This window comes from Bactrocera latifrons, unplaced genomic scaffold, assembly GCF_001853355.1.
Source record: "Bactrocera latifrons isolate USDA-ARS-PBARC rearing strain unplaced genomic scaffold, ASM185335v1 scaffold_19, whole genome shotgun sequence".
Classification (NCBI taxonomy): Eukaryota; Metazoa; Arthropoda; class Insecta; order Diptera; family Tephritidae; genus Bactrocera; species Bactrocera latifrons.
This window is the reverse complement of record NW_017535407.1, coordinates 17027-25971: the sequence shown is the minus strand read 5'-3', so window position 1 is coordinate 25971 and position 8945 is coordinate 17027.

The window sequence follows — 8945 nt, the reverse complement described above, 5'->3', positions numbered from 1 at the left end:
TTTTTTTTTTCTTGTAATTTTCATATTTTTCCAATTCCGTCCCACTGCAAGTAATATAAAAAATTTATGAAAAAGTGGCAACATTTTTGTGAATGGTAAAACTAATGTATAAAAACAATTTAAAAATGAAATTAGCCTTAATTAATTAGTAAAGTTAGCATAATTTAAATTTATAAACTTCTATTTTCAAAGGTACAGCACCTAGCATCTGCGTTGAAACTTATCGAATTCAGTAAAAAAAAAGAAATATTTAACCATCACAATTAATATTAACGACCAAATGAAGTGTTGCCATATTGAAAATTCGTATTAACAATTCACAAATCTCTCCAAAAGTGCCAAGTGTTAAAAAGTGATTCAATAAAATAATAAAAATACAAATAAATATTTTTGAGTAATTCGAAAGCAACTTCGTAGTTACATTACTAAAAAAATCTACATATAAAATCAGAAGAGGAGAAGAAATTAAAAAAAAAATTAATACTCAAATTAGTAACGAATATCAGCGAGAAGGAAAAAAAATCGGCTCTCAAAAAGTAAAAGTAAGAGGGCTGCCACAAAAAGAAACAATTACAGCAAAAATAACAACAAAATAAAGGAAATAAAATATATTCAGAGCACTACTCGGCCGCCTTTTTAGCTGTTCGCTTAGCACTTCGTTGCTGCGTTCGTGTGTGTGATTTTCTCCTGCTCCGCGCTCCGTATAAACTGGCTGCATGAAAAACATAACGAGCTCCAGCACTTGTGGCAGTGGTCTGCTGCAGTTGCAAAACAATCTCAGCAACTCGGCGACCAACACATCGACCATCGTTGGCGGCAGCGTTATCGACGACGAAGACGCCATCCTGCACGAATCAAAACAAAAAGGTTTGTTGTTGTTTTCATTGCAAACGCCTCACTCGGCACTTGCAACTCACTTACAAATGCTTAAGTCATGCCACAACTGCACTATGTAATGCTGAAAGTCTGTATATGTGTATGTATAAATATATATGTGTGTTGTTATATATGCATGTGTACGTACATATGTATGTGTGTTTGTGTGGCAAGTGAACTGTATTGATTGACTGCCTGACAGTCTGACTGTTTATTGATTCAACTGCTTGCTTGCTGCAACAAAACGCCTAACAGGGCAAGACGACACTCTGTGTTCAGTCCGTCCGTCCAGTCTGCCACTTAGCTCTAATTTTGCATCGCTCCACTTCGTTCTAGGCTGCGTTGTCTGGCCGTTTCTTCTCTGTTTGTTGTCTTTGTTTGCATAGCCATTTGTTGACTATTTTTCTCTCTTGCCACTTGCCTCGTACACCTCTTTGTGTAATTAGCCAAGTTCGCCTGTTTTTCACGTCTTCCAAACGGTCACTCGTTGTCTGTCGATAAGCATCCGTCCTGTGTGCGCCTACTGCGCTGTTATTTCACATCCGCTTCGCCTTGTCAATTTGTTGCCAACAATCAAGCCATTTCTGCTGTACTGCCAGGGGTTTTCAACCTCTTTAAGGCGATGTTAGTGAGAGCATTTAGTTACAGATGACGGCCTGCACAGAAATATGTGTGTTTTTAGGTGTGTCTGAAATCTTGGAATCTGCCCCGTATCATCTATGATGCACTTTGAGATCCAGTTCCAGGGCAAGCAAGCAGTCAATAATATAAATTTCTCGAGAAGGCACAGTTCCTTGTAGCGGAACCCCCTCGTAGGAGAATCAGTGAGGCCCTTACTCACCCATAAATATTTTGACCGACACCTTCTCAGTAAACAGCATTCGCGGAGTCAAACCACCAGCCATCGTAAACGATGAGCCCGAGTTGTCGCGAAGCGGTGGAAACTGTTTCCTGAGCTTACAGTGGGATGACCTCAATGACAACTTATCTGAACCTTATCCTTTTAACGGGAACTAGATAACCGATACAACAAATGCACACACACATACATTTCTCGAGGGAACTTTTATACAGATTCAACCTTAGAGCTGTCATCAGCAGCTTTTAATATTTGTTTATGTGCAAGGTCAATTTCGACGGTAACAAACCAATTTCCTACTTAGAAAGTAGAATATATATATCATATATTCTTGTTTCCTATATACCTCATCATCGCTTTAACAACTTAAAAAATGTTACTGTCACCCTAAATGTAGACAAAGTCTTTAGTCAAATGAATGAACTTGTGAGCAATTAGGGGTAATAGCCATGTCCGTCGGTTTGTCCGTCTGTATTTACGTTGCACTAGTCCCACAGTTTCTGAGATTTCTGAGTTCACAAATTCCGTATACGTCCTTTTCTAACCAAGAATAAGTTTGTTTGTCAAAACTGCCGATATCTGATCACTTTAGCATATAGCTGTCATACAAACTGACCGGTCCAAATCAAATTATTGTATTTAAAACTTTTTTATTTGAAGAGATATCTTTACAAAATTTGGCAAAAATTATTGTCCAAGCCAGAAGCACAATATTCAAATAAATGTTCCAGATCGAATCAGTTTTCCATATATGTAGCTGTCATACGAACAGTTAGATCAAACTCAAGATCCTTTATACCTTCTTTGTGCAGTCAATTTAATTTTTTTTTTAATTTTGTATTTTTTATGTTTTTTTTTTACTTTTTTAAGATTTTAATTTAATTTTTTTTATGTATGTATATTCATATATATTTATTTTTTAATTTTTAGACTTAATTAATTTTTGGAATAATTTTTTTGTCTTATTACAATTTTCAATAACACTATTTATTCTCCAATCCAATTTAGGGTAAGACGCTTGATCGCGAATTAACAATGAAACAGTCAACACAGAATTCCACAACGCCACGTCTGCGTCAAACGCGTCCCACACGGCCACGTCCCAAGACCATACATGTCGATGACGGTTCCGTGGACCTGAGTGAAGCATCGAGTATTTCTAGTCGTAGTAAAAAAGGTTCTAGTACCAATCTAACAGGTGAGCAAATGCCAAAGACACACTTGATAAAAAATTCTTAGTTCCGTTTCTTAGCGAGTTCAAGTTTTCTTCTACTTGTAAATTGTTSCTTACTACGTTTTGTAAATGTATTTTATTGCTCGATACAATTTCAAAACTATTTGCAACTTCCATGCCTTACATTCTACTTCTCCTTCTATATAAATGTTGTAATTTATCAAAACAAAAAAAAAAAAAAAAACACACCAAAAAACTTACAAATTCAAATATCACATAAAAGCTGCTTTACAGTTATGATTTAAGCGTGCACACAAACACATACACAAGTCACAAAAATCTTTTTATAGCACGATTTGAAAAACACTGCAAAATTGAGGTTAGAATTGAATAAAATTATTTTTAAAATAGCAGTGGGTTTCTACATATGTATGTATATATAACGAAATCTTATGTAATGGTATGTACAAAAACTTTTCCTTTTGCATTTTGAATGAATTGTAAAGCTTCTAGTAATAAACATTTTTTTATATTATTTTTCTTTTAATTTTCAATACAAAATGCACATATTTTCAAGGTTTGGGTTTAAAATTTTTACACACTTTTCAACGTATTATGGTTATAAAAATAATTTTTTTTTTTNTTTTTTTAATTTTTTAAAGTTATTAATTAAATTTTTTTTTTATTCTTTTTTTTTAAAGATTTTTCCGCGAAACTAATGATCTTCTCAGTCAGGTCGCTCAGCCACCCTAAGCGCTACCTTCATTTGCCATTTCATAACTAACAACTACTTAGACTTTATCGCGTTTGGCAAAAGCGCTTCGCATTAATCTCCCAGCAGCAGCTAATCATCCCCAACAACTCTCGGTTCTTGTTTTTTGCCTTTGAGCCAATCCAACTGCCAACACTTTGAGCGTCTTCTTAGTACGTTTCCTTCTTTCTTTTGCTAGTTTAATTTAACAGCTCTTTCACTGATTTTATCAGCATTCGGATTGAATGAATTAATAAGTTCAGAGTCATAATGTGGTGATAGCCGGTTTGAGATACCTATAGTGCCATATATGTATGTGTGTAGTGTCTACTTGTGTAAATACTTATGTATGTAAATAAGTCATTGGGCTCGTCATAGTGCCAGTATTTATATGCCAAACAGGTAAGCGCGCATGCGCGTGTATTTACGCACTTAACACAATGCGCGCTTATTAAGACGCACTAGCAAACATGCTGGTACTTATATATGCATATAAAACATGCAGTAAGTATATACACATACATACCTATATGTTTTTTATGCCGATCGCACATCAGGTTGTTGGGTTATGTTTTGACTAACTCGTTTGCGTTTTGCTGTTTTTGTGGCGATCACTTTGTTATCTCGTTTGTATTTATTAAATTTGTGTGTTTTTTCCTCATGCAACATGTCTCTTTAAGCCGTTCGCGCTTCGGCTCGAAACTGCCCTCTGTCGCTAGCTGAGCTTTGTTGTTGCCTTTGTTTTGAGACCTGCTCACCTTCTTTTGGCGCTTACACGCATATAACTCCAGATTAACTGCAGCTCTAACTCTGCTATCAGCTGCATGCAGTATTCAGCTCAAAAGCCCTTTCTTTTTTGGTTAAATTATTCTTTATACTCCGAACAAGATCGATTTAGCCATGCCCTTCTCTCAGTCTGTATATACCCTCAGTACTCCCTCATTTTTTGAGATATCGTTGTGAAATTTTACACATGTTCTTTTCTTCTCAAGCAGCTGCTTTTTTGTCGGAATCACCGATATCGTCAAACTATAACATATAGCTGGCATACAAACTGTACGATCAAATCAGGTCCTTGTATAGAAATTATTCTATTTGACGAGAAGTCTTCATGATATTTGGCACAGATTATTTTCCAATCCAAGGCTAAAATATCTTAGGAAAATTTCCAGATAGGACTACTATAGCATATGGCTGCCATGTAAACTGAACAATCAAAATTAAGTCTTTGTATGAGAAACTTTTTTATTTGAAGAGATATTTTACGAAATTCAGCATAGATTATTGTCTAAGACAATGCTAAAATATCTTAACAAATTTTACAAATCGGACTACTTTAGCATATGGCTGCCATAAAAACTCAACGATCAAAATGGAGATAAACTTCTTGTTTTTGGTTAAATTGTTATATAAAAAAATTGTTTTTTTTTTCGAAAAAACTACAACCCTATTTATTTCTCGTATGATTTAACTTTAGCTTTGTTCCATTTTCTATTTGAGTTTTCTCGTTCGTCGCCGTTGTCAGCGCGCGAGCTCGTAATAGCGACGTATTCAAGAAGTTGCTCCAACCAGTTTAGGTCTTCTTGTTTGCTCATTGCTGCTTGTTTTTTGTGGTCTTTGAATTTGTTGTTATTGTTTTTTCCTTTTTTTGCTTTCTCGTTTTGTACACTTCTTGTGGCTAACGTCAACTTTTGTTGTAGTTGTTATGAATTTTGCTGTTATTATTATGAATGTTGTTGCTTTAATTGTTGTTGCTATTTTTGTTGTTGTTGTTGGTATGACTGCTGTTGTTTTTCTTGTTTTTCTTGCTATTGCTGCTGTTGTTGTTATTATTGTTGTTTTTTCCATAACTGCTTGCGCTTACCGACTTCGTAGCCATTCGCAAGGCACACCTTCGTCGCCGCATGAGCTTAATTCTGTATTATACATGTAGATATATTTATACACACATATGTACATATATATGTATATATACTTAGTATAATGTATGTGTTTTTGTTGTGGTTTGTCGCTCGGCGCTCAATAGTTTGTATTTTTACTCACTTACTTAACATATTCATTCGTCGCTGTTGGACTGGTTTTCGGCTGGCAGCCTCTTGATGCCTCAGACTACAATCTGCAGATAAATACTAGCCCATATATACACACAAACGTATATACAACTATGCACACATACACACATAAATACTTGCTTTCCTGCCCATTCGTGTGTGTGTGTGTGTGTTGTCTTCAGCTCGAGCGCCATCGTAAAGGGTTTCAGCTTGATTAAGCCGCTCCGCGTGTCCAGTTGCATTTACATACATAAAATTTCTCTTCATTTTATCTTTTTGTTTTTTTTCCGAATTGTGTCATATGTTTCGTTGTAATTGTTTCACCGTAATCTCTGCTTTCTTTCATCTCGCAATTGGCTTTTAATTTTCAGGCTCCTTCTTCTCCTTCATTTGCCCAGCAGGTCTCATTGTGTCTACCTGATGTTACAGTGCACTTGTTGCTGACTCTTAATTCCAGATTTAAATGTCATCACTGACTTGTTTAACCCATTTTCGTACTGCCACAAGGTGCTAATGTGCGCTCCTTTCACTTGAATCTGGTTTCGGTGCTTCCTTAGAATTCTTACAGCACTTTTTACGCTTCATTCATTTTTATTTCGCAAATTTTTGCGTCTATTTTTAATTTTGTGCTTTCTCTTTTTGGTTTCCTCTGAATCTTTTTAAATTGATTGCGTGTGATATTTCTGTTGTTGCTTTGGAAATGAAGCTTTCGTTGTAGCAGTCTCGTTTTGAATGATCGATTTAAGGTTTACTGTTGAAAAAGTTATCATTTCATATCAGACCCTTTTCTTCTTTCTATAAAATGGTTAGACCAATTTTTTGAAGACAGATCTGGTGGGCCAATGAGCCATGCATAGTCCTTTACGATAACAGATGAAGTTTTGTTACGGGGTCCATGAGGAGTAGTCATTCTTTAGGATGCCTGCGGATGACGCTAATTTTAACAGACTCTGCGACCTCACTATCGATACTTCCCACAGTATATCATACCGTGCCGACCCCAGATACCTACAGCGTAGTCAAGCCAATCCAGGACAAATGCACAAGAGATGCCCTATTGTTTTCCTGGTGCCTTGCTCTAGATATATCCTACAGTCTTCTCGATCTATCAGCCCCAATCTACGGACGTGTGTCGCCAATAGACAGTGACCAGTTGTATTCTAGTCATGCTTCTACAATCTCTTCTATCGAGTGAAAATAGGAGTTTGATGCACTTTCGTTCTATCGTTTTACATATGACTTTTGCAGTTTGGAATACCGGTAGATTGTTCCAGCAGGTTTTGATTTTCTTTACCATACCTCTGTCGAAACCGTCGTATAGACAATGTATGGGCTTTCTAATTATGATCACGTTTTCGGATTTTAGCCGTACACCATTATTATAATATTGTCCACTATTTCATTGTCCTCCATGCTTTTGCGGAGTCCAGTAGAAGTGAAGATGCTTGCTTTTGGCAGCACCTTCCACTGCTGCCCTGATTCTCAAGACACTTCTGGACGATATGGGGATACTGCTTTGATTGCTGCCTGGTTTTCTACGTAGATATTGACTCTTCAATTGCCTACAGGTGAATTAGAAGCCAGCTCGGTAGATTTCGCAATACCAAGGACCTCAGCTTGAAATTTACAGCATTGTTTAGGCAACTTACTTTAATTTTTAACTTTTAATAATTAAATATTGCTAGACTTTTCTCTCTAAATTTATTTAGTAAAATTCAAATGTTGCCTACATTTGGGCGCATTATTATACTCTTATCAAAGTCGCACACCGAAAGGTTCAAGAATTTATTTTTAACTATTATTATTCGCAATTTATTATAAAACTTTATTTTTTTCTTATTTTTGATACATTTTTTTTACGTTTTATTATTTAAATTATTTTTCAAATTGATTTTTAATATTTTTTTCTACTATTTGTATTTTTTATACTTTTTATTAATTTTTTTTAGTATCCCCTTTTTCTCAATTCAATTCAGCTCTTAACTCATATTCAATTTTTTTAACTCCACTGTGCAGAACCGATTGACACTTCCGGTTGTAAAACTCTACTATTCGGTTAGTTTAATTGCTCTAATTTTCCTCAAGCCATACGCGCTCATTCTAGCTACTTCTGATATACTTTTCACATAGTTATAATTGTTTGTGTGCGTATTCCCCCCACCTGGAACTTTTTTGCAATTTTTGTTGTTAACATTAGCTTTTGTGCTCTTGCTTTTGTTTTGATCAATTATATCCATATTAAGCGCTATTGCCTATTTTCCCTTGCACTTGTGCCCCGCCCCCTTTTCATGAAGCTAACTCACTTTTTATGATTATCATTTTGTTTGAGCTTTCTGCTGAGGTTGTTGTCATTCTTTGTTTAAATGTTTTTTTATCGTTTACGGGCTGATAAGAATTGGGCTTGTTGATAAGCGCTTTGAAGGCATCAAGCTCTCATATACAAAAACTTACATACGGGCATATATTGGTAGGAAATTTTATGATTAATATGGGACAAATTAGTACATAAGTTTTGAGTGAATTACTAAAAAAAAAAATTTATATTTAAATTACACAAAATTATTCACAATATATAACGGTAATTAAATGTTAATTTTTTCATTTTATTATAAAACATTTAATACAAAAATTCCAAACTCCAACTTAGACCCTTCAAAATAATTAAATATAGTTTTCATATTTTTATAATTTTACACAAAACCTACACTTGTCTGTCAGATAATTTTTTTTCCCAATTAATACATTAACTCTTCAAACAAAATATTATAAAATTCTAAAACAAAATAAGAGCAGCGATTAAAAGGCCAAGCATATAACCCACCGCCTAACCGCTACTAATAGTCGCGTCAGCCAATAAATCATCCGTTTATCACCTGTCAATGCAATATACTGCAGACTCTTTAGCAAATGGAATTGATTTTTGAAATCTATTTGCAAAAATTGCTTTCTTTGCTGTTAAATTGCTTAGCCATTAATTTAATTTGACCTTGAGTGTGAGCTAAACGATAGAAAGCAGACAAATTTTTTTATGTTAGACAACATACATTCTCATAAGAACGCTAATTATAAATTAGTGCTTGATTAATCTCCTATATATTTTTATTAAACAAGCTGATTTCAGAATACAAAGTGACAGGTTTGTGTATTAAAAAGTAATCATACTCATATCTACCGAAAAATATTCTTAATATCTCAAAACTGTCTATATGATAAAAATTTTCTACCTGAATTTTT